The sequence below is a fragment of the Staurois parvus genome, unplaced genomic scaffold, assembly GCF_062004578.1.
Source record: "Staurois parvus isolate SC_StPar_1 unplaced genomic scaffold, SC_StPar_1.0 ptg000352l, whole genome shotgun sequence".
NCBI lineage: Eukaryota > Metazoa > Chordata > Amphibia > Anura > Ranidae > Staurois > Staurois parvus.
Window position 1 is genome coordinate 1943560 of NW_028318148.1, and position 20925 is coordinate 1964484.

The window sequence follows — 20925 nt, forward strand, 5'->3', positions numbered from 1 at the left end:
GTACAGGTGCATTAAAACAATGGACTCCTAGATTAGATTTAAAAAAAAATGCCTGGATGCCCAAAAACGTTTTTAGGCATCTGTGTGCCACAGACCTTAAACCAGAGCTAAACCCAATGAAATAAAGCAGAAAGTCCCACTTTCAAAAATTTCAGGCAGCAGGCTCTTTATTGCATGTACAGTAATTTCTCTTCTGCAAAAAAAGAAACCTACATGCCTGCTCACAGTCTTCTTTGGAAAATACACTGAGCTGTTCAAGTGCAGCTCCGTTTACCTTCTGGCACTGTGCCTGTGTACTGGGATGAGTGCACTCCTGTGCATGTGCATGAGAGACGTCATCCACCGCCAATGAAGATGGCTGTGCCCTGACACCTGAAAGAAGCTGGGTAGATGATGCTGGCGCTGGCAAGGGTCATCAAACTGTTAAAGGAAAGGTGAGTTCATGGATTTTAGCTCCACTTTAAAGGTTTCTCGAAACAGTTACATTCAAGGTATGCTGTAAATGAAAACTGTCACAGTTGCTTGTGGTCTCCATCAACCTGTCAAGCTATCAAATGAGTGGTGTCATGACTAATCACATGTGCAGCACCATGGCAACTACAGGATAAATAGAGGCTAAGATGGCAGCTTCCATGCCTGTAAAGAATAGGGGTTAGTTATGCTTTAAAACAGCGATGGAGAACCTATAGCACATGTGCCGCAGCTGGCACACAGAGCCCTCTCTGTGTGGATCGCCTCCCCCCCAGCAGCCATCGCCAATGCGCACGCTCTGAACCGAGTCTCAGCTCGTCCAGTGACGTCATCGTGCCTGACATCTGGCTCCTGAGCGTTCCAACCCTATCTTCTGGATCCTATACACCCACACAGCCAGCTTCCAGACCCAAAAGAGCGGTGTCACCTGCAGCACAGCAGTATCCATGAGGATTTCTTACCCTGGCACAGCACACCTTGTTGTTCCACAAGACGTTGGACTATGGCAATGCCTATATCTGTTTACAAAAATGTAAGTTGCTCTCATACTGACTTGTATATAGCCATATTTTATTTATTTTTATTTCAGGTACTTATATAGCGCCGTCAAATTACGGTGCGCTTTACACATATATATTGTACATTCACATCAGTCCCTAACCCTCAAGGGGCGTACAATCTAAGGGCCCTAACTTACATTCATACATACACATATTAGAGCCAATTTAGACAGGATCCAATTAACCTACCAGCATATCTTTGAAGTGTGGGAGGAAACTGGAGTACCCGGAGGAAACCCCCACAGGGAGAACATGCAAACTCCAGGCAGGTGGTGCTGTGGCTGGGATTCGAACCAACTACCCTAGTACTGCCAGGCGGAAGTGCTAACCATTTAGCCACTGTGCTGCTCCATATTTTGATAACATTTACAGACATATCTTATATGGGTGGGGTTAGTAAATCATTTTTGTTATTTTTGTGTTTTTCTAGACTTCAAGTGTTGAACACCAAAAATGAGCACAGTAAAAAAAGCAAAACTGAAAACATAGTGGAAAATCATTCCAAAAGGCCTAGACATAGTCATTTGGAAAAATACATGCACATGTAGAAATTATGTTTTTTTAAAAAAAAAACCTGTATCATTGAAAGTATTCAGGTTTAATGGCAATGTTGGCACTTTGAAGTAAATAAGTTGGTTTTGTGTTGCAATTTGGGCACTCAAAAAGGTTCGTCCTTTCCCGTTTAAAAGATCCTGCACCAAATTCAAGAAAACCCTATGAATGTTTTGGTAAAAGTTCTGACATGTAAGACGCATTCAGGTACAATAGTTCCTATTTGCGTCACTTTGAGAATCTATTGCTATGGTGTATTAGTTGGTATGATCAGAATGTAGGGAGGGGGCAAAGATATTAAATATTGTAAAAGAGACAAAAACAAGATTGGGTAGTGCAAAGGGTTGCATAGTGGAGGGAATCGGTGAGATTGGATTGTGATCAGATAGATATTGACAACCATGTTCTTTCTACTTTCTCTGGAGAATGCTCCTAGTGTGAACAAGCGACGTGTGACAATTTTTACACATTGATGGAAACACCCACCAGGGTACCACCATGCAATCAATGAGGTTAATGAGAGGAGCCACGGCTTGAGATGAGTTGGCAGCTCTGTTACATTGTTGAGATACTCTGTGTTCCCAAACAGCACAAGTCTATTCTCCATACTGAGTGCTTCGGCTTCCAGCAACATAATGAACTGGCCTTTAATCTGACAAATGAAGAATTGTAATTAGCAGTCAACAAAAAGCGCTGTAAAGGCTGGAGGGGGAGAGGAGAAGCAGGTGAGAGAACCAGCTGAAGGTAATTAAAATACTCCTTTTTATAGTTATCCTCTTCCTTTTTCCTGAGCCTTTCTCATTTATATTTGCTGGTTGCAGACACCAGATTACGATGTAATTGGGTGCAATAAGATCTCTGCTTTGTTTAATGACTGCTACATGTGTAGAACATATCAAAGATCATCAGGGTGGATAAAACTGACTCATCAGCATGGCTGGATTTCAACGCAACCTTTGGTGATTGAAGTGGAACTTAACCACTTGCCCACTGGGCACTTTTACCCCCTTCCTGCCCAGGCCAATTTTTAGCCCTCAGCGCTCTCACACTTTGAATGGCATTCAGTCATGCAACACTGTACCCAGATTAAATTTTTATTATTTTTTTGAGACAGAGCTTTCTTTTGGTGGTATTTAATCACTACTGGGTTTTTTATTTTTGTGATATAAGCAAAAAAATACCGTAAATTTTGAAAAATAATGCGTTTTTCTTAGTTTATATTATAAAATGTTGCAAATAAGTAGTTTCTCTTCATATATTCAGACCAAAATATATACTGCTACAGTTCTTTGGTAAAAATAACCCAAAACAGTGCATATTATTTAGTCTGTGTGAAAGTTATAGGGTCTACAAGTTATGCTACGTTTCATTGAAAATTGATCAATCCTGATGTACTGGCCTTTCCCTCATTTCTTGAGGCACTAAAATGCCAAGACAGTACAAATACCCCCCACAAATGACCCCTTTTTAGAAGTAGACAGTCCAAGGTATTTAGTAGGAGGCATGGTGAGTTTTTGGAGTCGTCATTTTTTCCCCACAATTCTTTGGAAAATTAAGAAAAAAAATTTTTTCTCCCACAAAATTGTCATTTTAACAAGTTATTTCTCATACACGGCATAGGTACACCCCAAAACAAATTCTGTTACTCCTCCTGACAAATTATACATCTCATTTCCTGACTACCTATCACATTTTTGAAGGCCCTGGAGCACCAGGACAAAGGAAACACCCATAAAATTGCCCCATTTTGGAAAGCAAACACCCCAGCATATATTCTATGAAGCATAATGAGTCTTTTGAATATGTTGTTTTTCGGAAAATATGGAAAGAAAAGGAATTTTTTTTTTTTTTTTACACAAAGCTGTCAATCTTTATAAGATATTTCTAACACACAGCATATACATACCAAAAATTAAACCCCAAAATACATTCTGCTACTCTTGAGCATGGGGATACCACATGTGGGACTTTTTCACAGCCTAGCCACATAGAGAGGCCCAACATCCAAGGAGCGCCTTAGGGGCATGTTAGGGTGCACTGATGACTGCGGAGACAGGTACACTAATAGGCTGCACTGATGGGCTGCTGTGACAGGTACACTGATAGGATGTTCTGAAGGGCTGCTGTGACAGGTACACTGATTAGGGCTGCATTGATGACTGCTGTGACAGTTAAGCTCATTAGCACTGCATTGATGACTGCGGTGATGGTACACTGATTAGGGCTACACTGATGGACGCAGTGACAGACACACTGATTAAGGCTGCACTGATGACTGTGGTGACCATACACTGATTAGGGCTACACCGATGCACTGCGGTGACAGGTACACTGATTAGGGCTGCATTCATGCACTGCGGTGACAGGTACACATAATAGGGCTGCACTGATGCACTGCAGTGAGAAGTACATTGATTAGAGCCACATTGATGCACTGCGGTGACAAGTACACTTATTAGGGCTGCACTGATGACTGCGGTGACAGGTACACTAATTAGGGCCGCACTGATGCACTGCGGTGACAGGTACACTGACAAGAGTTGCGCTGATGACTGTGGTGATGGGTGCACTGATTAGGGCTGCTATGACAGGTAAACTGATTAGCGCTGAACTGATGGCTGCGGTGACAGTTACACTGATTACGGTTGCACTGATGATTGTGGTGTGAGGTACACTGATAGGCTGTACTGATGACTGCGTTGACAGGTACACTGATTAGGGCTGCACTGATGACTGTTGTTGTGACAGGTACACTGATTAGGGCTGCACTGATTGACTTCATTGACAGGTTCACGGATTTTGGCTGAACTGATAACTGCGATGACAGGTACACGGATTAGGGCTGCATTGATAACTGCGGTGACAGGTACACGGATTAGGGCTGTATTGATAACTGCGGTGACAGGTACACGGATTAGGGCTGAACTGATGGCTGCGGTGACAGTTACACTGATTACGGTTGCACTGATGATTGTGGTGTGAGGTACACTGATAGGCTGTACTGATGACTGCGTTGACAGGTACACTGATTAGGGCTGCACTGATTGACTTCATTGACAGGTTCACGGATTGGGGCTGAACTGATAACTGCGATGACAGGTACACGGATTGGGGCTGCATTGATAACTGCGATGACAGGTACACGGATTAGGGCTGAACTGATAACTGCGGTGACAGGTACACGGATTAGGGCTGAACTGATAACTGCGGTGACAGGTACACTGATTAGGGCTGCATTGATAACTGCGGTGACAGGTACACGGATTAGGGCTGCATTGATAACTGCGGTGACAGGTACACGGATTAGGACTGAACTGATAACTGCGGTGACAGGTACACGGATTAGGCCTGCACTGATAACTGCGGTGACAGGTACACTGATTAGGGCTGAACTGATAACTGCGGTGACAGGCACGCGGATTAGGGCTGCACTGATAACTGCGGTGACAGGTACACGGATTAGGGCTGAACTGATAACTGCGGTGACAGGCACACGGATTAGGGCTGCATTGATAACTGCGGTGACAGGTACACGGATTAGGGCTGAACTGATAACTGCGGTGACAGGTACACGGATTAGGGCTGCATTGATAACTGAGGTGACAGGTACACGGATTAGGGCTGCATTGATAACTGTGGTGACAGGTACACGGATTAGGGCTGCATTGATAACTGCGGTGACAGGTACACGGATTAGGGCTGCATTGATAACTGCGGTGACAGGTACACGGATTAGGGCTGCATTGATAACTGCGGTGACAGGTACACGGATTAGGGCTGAACTGATAACTGCGGTGACAGGTACACGGATTAGGGCTGCATTGATAACTGAGGTGACAGGTACACGGATTAGGGCTGCATTGATAACTGCGGTGACAGGTACACGGATTAGGGCTGCATTGATAACTGCGGTGACAAGTACACGGATTAGGGCTGCATTGATAACTGCGGTGACAGGTACACGGATTAGGGCTGCATTGATAACTGCGGTGACAGGTACACGGATTAGGCCTGCACTGATAACTGCGGTGACAGGTACACGGATTAGGGCTGAACTGATAACTGCGGTGACAGGCACACGGATTAGGGCTGCATTGATAACTGCGGTGACAGGTACACGGATTAGGGCTGAACTGATAACTGCGGTGACAGGTACACGGATTAGGGCTGAACTGATAACTGTGGTGACAGGTACACGGATTAGGGCTGAACTGATAACTGCGGTGACAGGTACACGGATTAGGGCTGCATTGATAACTGCGGTGACAGGTACACGGATTAGGGCTGAACTGATAACTGCGGTGACAGGTACGCGGATTAGGGCTGCATTGATAACTGCGGTGACAGGTACACGGATTAGGGCTGAACTGATAACTGCGGTGACAGGTACACGGATTAGGGCTGCATTGATAACTGTGGTGACAGGTACACGGATTAGGGCTGCATTCATAACTGCGGTGACAGGTACACAGATTAGGGCTGCATTCATAACTGCGGTGACAGGTACACGGATTAGGGCTGCATTGATAACTGCGGTGACAGGTACACGGATTAGGGCTGAACTGATAACTGCGGTGACAGGTACACGGATTAGGGCTGCATTGATAACTGCGGTGACAGGTACACGGATTAGGGCTGCATTGATAACTGCGGTGACAGGTACACGGATTAGGGCTGCATTGATAACTGCGGTGACAGGTACACGGATTAGGGCTGAACTGATAACTGCGGTGACAGGTACACGGATTAGGGCTGAACTGATAACTGCGGTGACAGGCACACGGATTAGGGCTGCATTGATAACTGCGGTGACAGGTACACGGATTAGGGCTGAACTGATAACTGCGGTGACAGGTACACGGATTAGGGCTGCATTGATAACTGCGGTGACAGGTACACGGATTAGGGCTGCATTGATAACTGCGGTGACAGGTACACGGATTAGGGCTGAACTGATAACTGCGGTGACAGGCACACGGATTAGGGCTGCATTGATAACTGCGGTGACAGGTACACGGATTAGGGCTGAACTGATAACTGCGGTGACAGGTACACGGATTAGGGCTGCATTGATAACTGCGGTGACAGGTACACGGATTAGGGCTGCATTGATAACTGAGGTGACAGGTACACGGATTAGGGCTGCATTGATAACTGCGGTGACAGGTACACGGATTAGGGCTGCATTGATAACTGCGGTGACAGGTACACGGATTAGGGCTGCATTGATAACTGCGGTGACAGGTACACGGATTAGGCCTGCACTGATAACTGCGGTGACAGGTACACGGATTAGGGCTGAACTGATAACTGCGGTGACAGGCACACGGATTAGGGCTGCATTGATAACTGCGGTGACAGGTACACGGATTAGGGCTGAACTGATAACTGCGGTGACAGGTACACGGATTAGGGCTGAACTGATAACTGTGGTGACAGGTACACGGATTAGGGCTGAACTGATAACTGCGGTGACAGGTACACGGATTAGGGCTGCATTGATAACTGCGGTGACAGGTACACGGATTAGGGCTGAACTGATAACTGCGGTGACAGGTACGCGGATTAGGGCTGCATTGATAACTGCGGTGACAGGTACACGGATTAGGGCTGAACTGATAACTGCGGTGACAGGTACACGGATTAGGGCTGCATTGATAACTGTGGTGACAGGTACACGGATTAGGGCTGCATTCATAACTGCGGTGACAGGTACACAGATTAGGGCTGCATTCATAACTGCGGTGACAGGTACACAGATTAGGGCTGCATTGATAACTGCGGTGACAGGTACACGGATTAGGGCTGAACTGATAACTGCGGTGACAGGTACACGGATTAGGGCTGCATTGATAACTGCGGTGACAGGTACACGGATTAGGGCTGCATTGATAACTGCGGTGACAGGTACACGGATTAGGGCTGAACTGATAACTGCGGTGACAGGCACACGGATTAGGGCTGCATTGATAACTGCGGTGACAGGTACACGGATTAGGGCTGAACTGATAACTGCGGTGACAGGTACACGGATTAGGGCTGCATTGATAACTGCGGTGACAGGTACACGGATTAGGGCTGCATTGATAACTGTGGTGACAGGTACACGGATTAGGGCTGCATTGATAACTGCGGTGACAGGTACACGGATTAGGGCTGCATTGATAACTGCGGTGACAGGTACACGGATTAGGGCTGCATTGATAACTGCGGTGACAGGTACACGGATTAGGGCTGAACTGATAACTGCGGTGACAGGTACACGGATTAGGGCTGCATTGATAACTGAGGTGACAGGTACACGGATTAGGGCTGCATTGATAACTGCGGTGACAGGTACACGGATTAGGGCTGCATTGATAACTGCGGTGACAGGTACACGGATTAGGGCTGCATTGATAACTGCGGTGACAGGTACACGGATTAGGCCTGCACTGATAACTGCGGTGACAGGTACACGGATTAGGGCTGAACTGATAACTGCGGTGACAGGTACACGGATTAGGGCTGCATTGATAACTGCGGTGACAGGTACACGGATTAGGGCTGAACTGATAACTGCGGTGACAGGTACACGGATTAGGGCTGCATTGATAACTGCGGTGACAGGTACACGGATTAGGGCTGCATTGATAACTGCGGTGACAGGTACACGGATTAGGGCTGAACTGATAACTGCGGTGACAGGCACACGGATTAGGGCTGCATTGATAACTGCGGTGACAGGTACACGGATTAGGGCTGAACTGATAACTGCGGTGACAGGTACATGGATTAGGGCTGCATTGATAACTGCGGTGACAGGTACACGGATTAGGGCTGCATTGATAACTGAGGTGACAGGTACACGGATTAGGGCTGCATTGATAACTGCGGTGACAGGTACACGGATTAGGGCTGCATTGATAACTGCGGTGACAGGTACACGGATTAGGGCTGCATTGATAACTGTGGTGACAGGTACACGGATTAGGCCTGCACTGATAACTGCGGTGACAGGTACACGGATTAGGGCTGAACTGATAACTGCGGTGACAGGCACACGGATTAGGGCTGCATTGATAACTGCGGTGACAGGTACACGGATTAGGGCTGAACTGATAACTGCGGTGACAGGTACACGGATTAGGGCTGAACTGATAACTGTGGTGACAGGTACACGGATTAGGGTTGAACTGATAACTGCGGTGACAGGTACACGGATTAGGGCTGCATTGATAACTGCGGTGACAGGTACACGGATTAGGGCTGAACTGATAACTGCGGTGACAGGTACGCGGATTAGGGCTGCATTGATAACTGCGGTGACAGGTACACGGATTAGGGCTGAACTGATAACTGCGGTGACAGGTACACGGATTAGGGCTGCATTGATAACTGTGGTGACAGGTACACGGATTAGGGCTGCATTCATAACTGCGGTGACAGGTACACAGATTAGGGCTGCATTCATAACTGCGGTGACAGGTACACAGATTAGGGCTGCATTGATAACTGCGGTGACAGGTACACGGATTAGGGCTGAACTGATAACTGCGGTGACAGGTACACGGATTAGGGCTGCATTGATAACTGCGGTGACAGGTACACGGATTAGGGCTGCATTGATAACTGCGGTGACAGGTACACGGATTAGGGCTGAACTGATAACTGCGGTGACAGGCACACGGATTAGGGCTGCATTGATAACTGCGGTGACAGGTACACGGATTAGGGCTGAACTGATAACTGCGGTGACAGGTACACGGATTAGGGCTGCATTGATAACTGAGGTGACAGGTACACGGATTAGGGCTGCATTGATAACTGCGGTGACAGGTACACGGATTAGGGCTGCATTGATAACTGCGGTGACAGGTACACGGATTAGGGCTGCATTGATAACTGCGGTGACAGGTACACGGATTAGGGCTGCATTGATAACTGCGGTGACAGGTACACGGATTAGGCCTGCACTGATAACTGCGGTGACAGGTACACGGATTAGGGCTGAACTGATAACTGCGGTGACAGGCACACGGATTAGGGCTGCATTGATAACTGCGGTGACAGGTACACGGATTAGGGCTGCATTGATAACTGCGGTGACAGGTACACGGATTAGGGCTGAACTGATAACTGCGGTGACAGGTACACGGATTAGGGCTGCATTGATAACTGCGGTGACAGGTGCACGGATTAGGGCTGCATTGATAACTGCGGTGACAGGTACACGGATTAGGGCTGAACTGATAACTGCGGTGACAGGCACACGGATTAGGGCTGCATTGATAACTGCGGTGACAGGTACACGGATTAGGGCTGAACTGATAACTGCGGTGACAGGTACATGGATTAGGGCTGCATTGATAACTGCGGTGACAGGTACACGGATTAGGGCTGCATTGATAACTGCGGTGACAGGTACACGGATTAGGGCTGCATTGATAACTGAGGTGACAGGTACACGGATTAGGGCTGCATTGATAACTGCGGTGACAGGTACACGGATTAGGGCTGCATTGATAACTGCGGTGACAGGTACACGGATTAGGGCTGAACTGATAACTGATAACTGCGGTGACAGGTACACGGATTAGGGCTGCATTGATAACTGCGGTGACAGGTACACGGATTAGGACTGCATTGATAACTGCGGTGACAGGTACACGGATTAGGGCTGCATTGATAACTGCGGTGACAGGTACACGGATTAGGGCTGCATTGATAACTGCGGTGACAGGTACACGGATTAGGGCTGCATTGATAACTGCGGTGACAGGTACACGGATTAGGGCTGCATTGATAACTGCGGTGACAGGTACACGGATTAGGCCTGCACTGATAACTGCGGTGACAGGTACACGGATTAGGGCTGAACTGATAACTGCGGTGACAGGCACACGGATTAGGGCTGCATTGATAACTGCGGTGACAGGTACACGGATTAGGGCTGCATTGATAACTGCGGTGACAGGTACACGGATTAGGGCTGAACTGATAACTGCGGTGACAGGTACACGGATTAGGGCTGCATTGATAACTGCGGTGACAGGTACACGGATTAGGGCTGCATTGATAACTGCGGTGACAGGTACACGGATTAGGGCTGAACTGATAACTGCGGTGACAGGCACACGGATTAGGGCTGCATTGATAACTGCGGTGACAGGTACACGGATTAGGGCTGAACTGATAACTGCGGTGACAGGTACATGGATTAGGGCTGCATTGATAACTGCGGTGACAGGTACACGGATTAGGGCTGCATTGATAACTGCGGTGACAGGTACACGGATTAGGGCTGCATTGATAACTGAGGTGACAGGTACACGGATTAGGGCTGCATTGATAACTGCGGTGACAGGTACACGGATTAGGGCTGCATTGATAACTGCGGTGACAGGTACATGGATTAGGCCTGCACTGATAACTGATAACTGCGGTGACAGGTACACGGATTAGGGCTGCATTGATAACTGCGGTGACAGGTACACGGATTAGGACTGCATTGATAACTGCGGTGACAGGTACACGGATTAGGGCTGAACTGATAACTGCGGTGACAGGTACACGGATTAGGGCTGCATTGATAACTGCGGTGACAGGTACACGGATTAGGGCTGCATTGATAACTGCGGTGACAGGTACACGGATTAGGACTGCATTGATAACTGCGGTGACAGGTACACGGATTAGGGCTGAATTGATAACTGCGGTGACAGGTACACGGATTAGGGCTGCATTGATAACTGAGGTGACAGGTACACGGATTAGGGCTGCATTGATAACTGCGGTGACAGGTACACGGATTAGGGCTGCATTGATAACTGCGGTGACAGGTACACGGATTAGGGCTGAACTGATAACTGCGGTGACAGGTACACGGATTAGGGCTGAACTGATAACTGCGGTGACAGGTACACGGATTAGGCCTGCACTGATAACTGATAACTGCGGTGACAGGTACACGGATTAGGGCTGAACTGATAACTGATAACTGCGGTGACAGGTACACGGATTAGGGCTGAACTGATAACTGCGGTGACAGGTACACCAATTAGGGCTGCACTGATAACTGCGGTGACAGGTACACTGATCAGGGTACACTGATGGCTGCTGCTGTCACAGGTACAGTGTTCAAAGCTGTGTTCTCCTCACACACAGGATGTGTTTGTGAGGGAAAACCGGTAACAGCAAGTTACTGCTGTTTGTTGACATCACGTGATCGGCTGTGATTGGGCACAGCCAATCATGTAAAAAGAACCACTGACATTGGCTCTTTACCCTGAACAGTAATGCTCTGTGTCCAAGGGACACTTTGCACCACCGATCGCTACTCTCCTGCGGGGGGCACACGAGCGGCGGGACAGGGAGGACATCATATGATGTCCATCTGGAGGGATAAAAGGCCCGCCCAGCTGTCAATCTGCTATTGGCTGGGCTGGAAGAGATTAAATCAAAAAATTACGTTCTACTAGATCACTGCAGATCCTGCCGCTTTCCTCATTAGAGGGGCAGCAAGCACACAATGTCCCCAAGATCTCGCAGCGTTTGTGCTCACAAGTCCAAGGACAGAATGGTTGTCTCCTTCCAACCGACTCCCTCTCCAGTGAGACCAGACAGATCTTTGGCAGACAGCTCCCCCCAGTCAGCGTACTGTAGAACCAGGGTCACTCTCTCTAACTTCAGGCCCTCAGGTCAACCCACCTGAGGCCGTATGGCAGCAAGTGCCAGGTGAAACAGCCTGCCTCCAGCCTGGCTTGGTGCAATCCACTCCAGGGAAAGATCCAGAGCCTATGTGCTCCCAGAACATAAACACCACTAGCATCATGCATTGGGGTCACCCTCCCCTGCAATTGGCCAGGGCTGTATCCATATTCATGCTGTTCATTTGCCTAGCTCCTACCCATGTTCTGGAAGGCTCTCATAGCTTCCTGAAGCCAGGCAGAACTCAGACAAACCCAAACAACACCAGAGTATCGTTAGCAGACCTGACTAATCAATCACAGCACTCTGTTAAGTAGAATACCACACTGAATTTACCTGACCGCCTCTCTGGTAAGCAGAGAAACACAGCTATGCTCAACCCAACTATACAAATCCTAGCCCCTGACTAGGAGGGTGCCACACTTGCAATGTACATAGATCACCCAGAGGGGAATATTTGTTTCTCAACAAAGGTGGAGTTACTCTTAAGTAAAAGTGGAGTAAACTGCTTAAATAAATAAGAGCACATTCTGGGCCAAAATATGTGTAGACAAAGGACACACTCCTGCCTGCACTTAAGCTTTAATTAGGAACCTACAGAGATTGTACAATCGGATTGTAATGTGTATGTTCACCCATAGGTACACAATAAATGAGGAAAAAGGATGCATTTTAAGATGAAAACTCCAGCCCCATCACCCAGCACAAAAAGGAATTCAGGCGTAAAAAAACAAACAAAAAGAAAACAAAACAAAAAAACAGTTTCACCTAATGTGTTTTTTTTTCACCAAAACATTTCTCAACTAGCATTTGAAATTTTAGGCACATTAATTTAGAGGCTGGACATAGGGACAGATTGGGCTGAGTGTGAAAAGGACAGCTGAGAACTATGGTTATTTATATAGAGTATGGAATGGAATATTTAGGTACTGCAGATCCAAAGGAGAGTCTGTATGGAGAGTGTACAGACTGTAAAATATTATTAGCTTTAGGTCCATAGTGATAGCGCTGCTGGGAATTGTGACCTATCCAATTAATCCTTTTAGTTGTTGGCCAGCGTGAATGGGTAGGATCCACAGTCATGAGGTCAGTATACAAAGAAAGGTCAGATTGGGCAACTGTCATTTTAGGTCTTTGAGTATTTTTAGCAATGCTTTCAATGTGATAAAAAGGCAGGTTTGATGCATTTGTCTTCCGCTAGATGGAAACCCACAGGTGCCGCTAATGTGTTTTATATGAATATGCATGAAGCAGAATGACCTAAATGAACAGATTTCCATATATAATATGCAGATGAAGTCACCGCTCCCAGATTAGAAAGCTTGTGTTGGCTTTTCTCTGTGAATATCTCTATTTTTAAAGTAGAACTCTTCTGTAGGCAAAACTGTGGCAGATGAATCTCTATATATTATCTGTTTAGTTAGAAATCTTACCTCTCTGGGTTTTTGTGCATGCCAGAAATCCAGAACTTTCCTCAGTGTGACCAAAAACACTGCACTTTGATTCTATTTGGAATACATCAACATTCTTATTTAAGTTTCCGAGCTTCTCTAGGGAGAAGTTTAGGAAAAAGGTTTATTAATGCTGACTCCGCTCAAATCTCTTTGGAGAGAAAGTTTCTCATTCTGCCTTGGGGTTGCAAGGCCAATATCATTTGTGTCATTGTCCTTTCTCATAGTAATCCAACAAAGCAGACACATTCTTTTGCTGAAACGTATCAAAAATAATATAAGTGGCTTACTGGCAGTTGGGAACACAAGGATAGATGGACAGAGTGAACTGCCACTTCTGTGGAACTTGAGTCCTAGCATACATAATTATATATTATTAATTACATAGCCCAGATAAAGACGTTCTTATAAAACAGGTAGAAATGGTTGAAAAAATAGTTGCTTGCAGAATGTGGGGGCAAAACCGACCAGGGGGATACTGCAGATGCCAGTGGTATGGTCAGGGTGCAAAAACATTAAATTTCAGGGAATACGTTCAATGATTTGAAGTGAATGGTTCTGGAACCAGCCAATCAAAGTCTAGGATGAAGAATCTTGAAGCAGTATTTAACCATAAAACCCCTAAAAATGTAATATAGTGCAGCTTGCCAATTCCGGATGGGGCTCTGCAGTTTGGAGATTCCAAAGAGTCTTGGGCGGGATGTAATCTCCAACCCAGTGTCTGGGTGTTGTGGATAACCAGCAGGGTGTGTGCCCAGGTGCACACAGCCCTTATAATGATGGGCTGGTGAGAGCAGTAGAGAGGAGGTGAAGGTGGAATAACAGTTACTGCAGGTTGAAGACAGAGGCTTATTGGGATAGCTGGGAGTTCCTGGTGGAGACTACAACCCTTGTGAGGGGAATTCTGGGCCCAAGGACTGGGCTAGTCTGGGAGACCAAGAGAGGGTCTGGGATGCTGAGGCAGTTTCAGAGGCCAGTGGGCTGGAGGGTATCTGAGTTTCTGAAGGTAGCAAGCTGAAGTACTGGGAAAACCCTTGTTAAGAGGCCATGTGGGGCCTGAAGAGCAAGGTGATGTCACCTAAGCTGAGAGAGCCTGAATAGTCAGTGGTCTGGGAGACCAAAACAAGCAGAGGCCTTGTTGGGATACCTGGGAGACTACAACCCTTGTGAGGGGGATTCTGGACCCAAGGACTAAGATAATCTGGGAGACCAAGAGAGGGTCTGGGATGCTAAAGAAGCTGTAGAGGCCAGTGAGTCCAGATGGCTGGAGGGAATCTGTGAGTTTCTGAAAGGAGCAAGCTGAAGTACTAGGAAAACCCTTCCGAAGAGGCCATGTGGGACCTGAACAGCAAGGTACTGTCACCTAGGCTGAGAGAGCCTGAATGACCAAGTGGTCTTAGGAGGCCAAGCAGAAGTACTGCTAATCAGAGAGCCAGATAGCTTGGCATTTTCCATTGTGTAACTGAGTGAAGTTGAATCCCCTTCATGGGAAACCTTGTTTTGGAAGAACGTTTTATTTACTTTTTAATAAAAGTGGGCTACTGTGCTCTTAAATATAGTTCCTGTCTGGCATTGACTCATTTAAAAATGCATCTACCACTGAGCTAAACATCCCCCATATCACATTCTGCACAGAAAAAAAACTGATGGGACAGCATTGTTGAAATGTGCAAAAAAACTGATGTAAACTCATGCCTCTCTTTTTTTCTATGAGTTTTTATGCATGTATGGTGTGAATGAGGTCTTCACTAAAACCTTAATCTCAAAAGGAAAAACTGTTGCTGTAACTGCTTAAAAAGTATTAGCAGCAGTTTGGCTTAATTTGTTAAGTCCATCTAAATCTGCTAGTGCATCTAACCTTACCCTCTCCCCAAATTGACAATGCTACTGTCCAAAGGTATCCCTATCTCTTATCCATCTAGAATGGAGATACTCTAAGACAGGAAATGTGTCACTAGCTGAATCACCAAGTTAAAAAAGACAAAAAACTAATACAGCCACTACATTTAAGTTTTGGTAAGCTAAAATATATTACCATTTTAGCATTTAATATACCTTTTATTATGTCCCAGTGGCCCTACTTGAAGGACAGAGGAAATCACCAATATGACTTTCACCTACAGTAAGTATCTTCAGGTATTCTGACTGCAGTGGTTGTAATAGTAACTTATCCCTTCCTGAGAGACCTCTTGGGTTTATTTGCGAAAGCTGGGTCACTCAAAATCTGGTGCACCTGTGCATGGTACCCAATCAGCTTCTAACTTCAGCTTGTTCAATTCAGCTTTAGCAATAAAACCTGTTAGCTGATTGGTTTATATGCAGAAGTGCACAAGGTTCTGAAAGAACCAGCTTCAGTAAATCGCCAAGCACTTCACATCCAGGAATATCTATTACATGCAATACGGTTGAGGCAATCAATATGGTGTGGTAGATGTTGACATTGAAGTGTTTGAAATGGTCAAAATGAATATTTACTTTCCAAGCCTCAGTGTGTGTCTTGCAGGAACAATACAGGTACTCACAAATGAGGAAGGAGGAAATTATCATCATGCAAAAAGAATGGAATTACAGAAAGTACATGTGATTAAATCAATGACCACTGGGAGGCAGCATAACCAAAAACAATCAACTAGTGAAACATACACTATATACATAGATGCAATTGCATTGCACATATAACTGCTGGATGCAGCACACCAGTGGACATTATGCAGCATCTTGTTAGATGACCCTAAGTGATCTTGAAGAATATATATCTTCTGTTTATTATACTTCTGTAGTACTACCTCCTTTTGGGTCCCCCTAATTCTCTGCATAGCCAGGCAACACAAATTTTTTTCTCACTTTGCACTCAGAATCAGTTAACAGTCCTTGAGCTTGGTTTTGTGATTTTAATAAGGGGTTTAGAACTTGGATGGGGTTGAGGGGTGAAAGGGATGCCAGCAGAAACTGAAAACGCGAGGACAAACTCCTTAGCAACTATATACTGTGGATATCAATCTCTCCTTTAAGAGCATTTCAGCTCTCTGATGTACTTCCTCAGACCCCAGATGTATCCTCCTCTTCAACCAGCTGCACTGAGGGTATTCCCTGGGCAAGACGGCCCAGAAACTGCCAGTTTAACACAGCAGCCCCGGAAGAGAAGCTAGTTGGATTTTCCACCTGACTGCCTTCACCCCTATGGGGGTGTAAGTACTTACACTGTCCTCCCTGATAGCATAGCCACGAGCCCTCCAGAGGATTCTTTTCTATTCTTTTCTATTTTTTTCTAATGTATTCAAATGTTTCTATACTAATTTCGGAAGACTGTTCTATTCTGTTTTATTCTATTCTATTGAATTCTATTCTATTGTTTTTTCTATATTCTTTTCCATTCTAATATATTCCATGCAAATTTCAGAAGACCGTTATTCTTTCTATTTTATTCTATTCAATTGTTTTTTCTATCTATTCTCTTATTTTCTATTCTTTTCTATTTCATTTGAATTTATTGTATTCAAATTTTGGAAGACTGTTTTATTATTTCTATTCTTTTATATTGTATTCTATTTTTTCTTTTCAATTATATTTTTACTTTCTAAAAAATAAAATATTGAAGCGAGTGCTAGAATGTAAAAGCAGCTGAAAACACTTAAAGGTGAACTATAAGCCTTCAATGAAATCTGTAAATGTAGTGCAGCGCTAAAAATGATAAATTAAATCTTATAGAAAAATGCACATAAATGCGTTGTAATCATAAAATACTCAAACACATGGAAATATAGTTATTTAGTAAAAACGCACATGCACCTATAATGTGTTTTAAAACATAAAATGTCAATAGAATCTCGGTAAAATCTTCCAGATAATCCTCAGAATAATCGCCAGGTGACTGTGTTAAATCCCAGTATGTATGAAAAGCCTCTGGTGGGTGTGCTAATAAATATATAAAATGCGCACTCACTAGAAGCGCATAAATATAGCGTGTTGTATCATATACTGTTGGAACAGTCAGGGATCCCTTCTTAGGGTGGTCCTGGGAGTTGGTGGCCTTCCTTAGGTTATAGGATAATGGCAAGCCAGGATAAATGGATCAACCTCGTCCAGGCACTGTGATGTTTACTGGGGATCGCTGGGGAGTTAAAGTGTTCCGCTTCCCCCGCACTTCCGCTTCCAGCTCCCTCATCCAGATGTTAGGGATGGGAAGGAATGGGACTGGCCGGCTGTGGTGTGGGCTCTACAGAGAGCTGCTGGCTGGCACCATGTGCTCACCGCTCTCAGCCCGGACTGTTTTGAATTTTATTTTTCATTATTTTGTGTTTTATTACTAGTGTAATTTCAAAATTCGGATACATCCAAATCTCTGAAAAACCCTTCTGAAATTTGATTCGGAATGAAACAAACCGCACATGTCTAGCCTGTCATAGACTTTGACAGGGTGCAGGCAGCAGGGCTGGATGCTGCACCTTCCTGGGTGGAAAAAAAATGCCAGGATTGGTCACAACAGAGGCTAGACACCCAGTATGCACGGAGCGTCAGCCTGGTTTTATGCGGCTAAATGCAAGTAAATGGATGTAAATTCAAATGGATTAAACTAACGAGAGATGGAACTGGGAAGTCCAAAGTTTGTTTATACTTACCAGATCAATTTCTCCTGAAATAAAAATGGAAGGTTGATGTGCATAAGGCCTAACTGACTATGCCGGATTTCTGCAGTTGGATGTATATGGATCTGAGTGATGATCTGTGATTTTGCTCATATTTCCCTGTGTGGTGTGTCTGGAGATCCGTTGCAGTGCTGTTTTCTAAAAATGTATTCAGGTGCTAGAAATGTAATAAAGTACAAGATTGTGCAGAGCCTCTTTTCCCCTCCAGGCTCATCTGGTCCAATGACTGTAAACGTTAGCGATGGCATTAAATACTATATGCATGGATAAATGTCAAAATGCAGGGCAGGATTTACTTACAGTCTACATGTAGGTTGAAGATACACATACAGTACATTATAAATTGAAGATTGAAAACTGACAGCAGGGGATTATTGAAGGAATAGGGAGGTGTACTGTATGTTCCTTTAGTTGTTAATGTGATTGGGAATCACAAAACCCCACAGCTTTCTGTTTTAAAGATGCTGATCTTGGGATGTGAAGTAGACTCTGAGCCTGGGTTCACATTGGTGTGGTATATCGCATATGATTCGCATAGGAATCACATGCGATTTGTGTGCAGTGCGATTGGAGCCATACATTTTGTATGGCTCTATTCGCACCACACCCACACCAAAAACATGCAGGACCCTTTTTTGGGTCTGCACTAGAATCAGATCGCATGGGTATTCACACCTATGCAATCCGATTCTGCACATCGCACCATGTTTTGCGGACCGCTTTCGGGGTGTTGTTAACTTAACATACACACCCAAAGCGGTTCGCATGAACGGGGTGCGAATCTGATGTGGTGCGGAATTCACACTGAAAACACTGCAAATTCCACACCGCATCAGTGTGAACCAGGGCTGAGGCAGCATATTATTTTAATATTGTTATTACGTTAAAGAACCAAAACACAGCACGTCTTGCCCCATGGCCTGCACTCCCTGTCTGAGCATTTGCATCAGGACAGCTTCAATAAGCACTTCCTTTCTTCTTAGCTGTCAACTGTCATTCCCAGCTCACAGCAATGCTTGCTTTTGGCTGCCTGAGCTGTCACTCACAAGCTGGCCTCTTACTATTGGATAACGAGAAGCAGCTGTTAAAGCACGGGATTGGAGAGCTTAATTTTTGTGGGAGATTGGCTGTGGTTTGAAGGTGAAGTGTAGTTGGAGGCATGTTTGTTGGAACTTCATAGCTGATGCTCTGACGTTGGGCAATTTTGACATTCTGATTTCCAGCAAATCGGGTTCAGTACTTCAATTAGCAAACCACTCTGTGTATATGTATGTATGTATGTATATATATATATATATGTGTGTGTGTGTGTATACACCCGCACTATGTGAATAAATGTATCCAATGTACTACTTGATACCTGTAAATATTAATGATTGCCACTGTACAGCAGTAACCCATAACCACTTAAATGGATTTCATATACTAATTTGTACACAGCGCTATCTAAATAGTATCTCATAGTGACTTTAAAATTCTAAACAACCATAAAAGTTAATCCAAGAGTCCTAAATAAATATATAAAAAGCCCAATCCACCCAATATAAAGTGCTCTTGCAATAACAGTGCTCCAGTGCAATCTTGTATAATGTGACTTTTCTGTGCTTCATGAAAATCCTGTGCTCTCCCCACACTCACCAAAAAAACATTGACCTCTTGCCTTACAGCAAAAAAGTCAAAATACATTTGTGGATTTCACCTTTGTGGGTATTGGCAGTCGTTGTCAACTTCTCCTCAACTCCTCCTGTCACAGTAGTGGAAGCAGTCCTCCTGGTGGCTTGATTCTCTCGGGGATTTGAAAGGGACCAGAAGAGGGAACTACCATAGTGTAGTAATGCTCTTTTTAAAAAAAAATTAAAATTGCCATTACACTACATTGCATTTGCTCCACGGGCCAGAAGCCGGAAGGTTCCTGAAGACACCGATTTCGGCTGGGTGCTATGTGTTGGGCAAGACGTCCTGTGGCATCACTTCTGGCCTGTGGAGCGCATGCAGCGGCAGTGCTTCTGGGTCTATATATAGTTTCTCTTTTACTGATGTGAGTGTAATGGCAATTTTAATATTTTAATAAAACGCATTACTACACTATGGTAATTCCCCCTTCCGTCCCCTTATCATATCCCTGAGAGATTCAAGCCACCAGGAGGACCGCTTCCACTACTGTGACAGGAGGAGAGAGAGAGCAACAGCAGGAGTGAAGGAGAAGCACACAACCGCTGCTGATACCTGGTAAGGTATTTTATAAGGCTGAAACAACTAATCAACTAGAATTGATTATGAAGATAGTTGTCAAATATTTTCATAATCGATTAGTTGGCCTGCATACAGAATGCATTATTTGTTTACATCTCAGAAAATACAGTGCAGCACACATACAGGTCAGTACTTTCCGTACATGTCAGTAAGTGCCTGAGAACTTGTGAATGTGTGAGGAGCAGTGCCTAATGGAACATGTTGTCCTGGGCAGGAGAAGGAAATAAGTTATTCTAAAGACAGAAGTTTTTTTACTTTGTTATAGGGGCATACTACTATACTTTGCGACTTGCTATAGGGGCA

At 45.1% G+C, this 20925-nt stretch overlaps 1 long non-coding RNA gene across 4 annotated transcripts in view; it reads left to right on the plus strand.

Annotated features, from left to right (window-relative positions):
* The window catches only part of LOC149456660 (uncharacterized), a 140842-nt gene that overhangs the window by 45101 nt on the left and 74816 nt on the right, over positions 1-20925 (plus strand). The window contains exon 5 of one of the 4 annotated variants that reach the window (XR_016313831.1): positions 2009-2327. The exons of the other annotated variants lie outside the window; for them this stretch is intronic. This is a non-coding gene — a long non-coding RNA (uncharacterized LOC149456660). The remainder of the gene's footprint in view (positions 1-2008; positions 2328-20925) is intronic. 4 annotated transcript variants of the gene reach the window in all.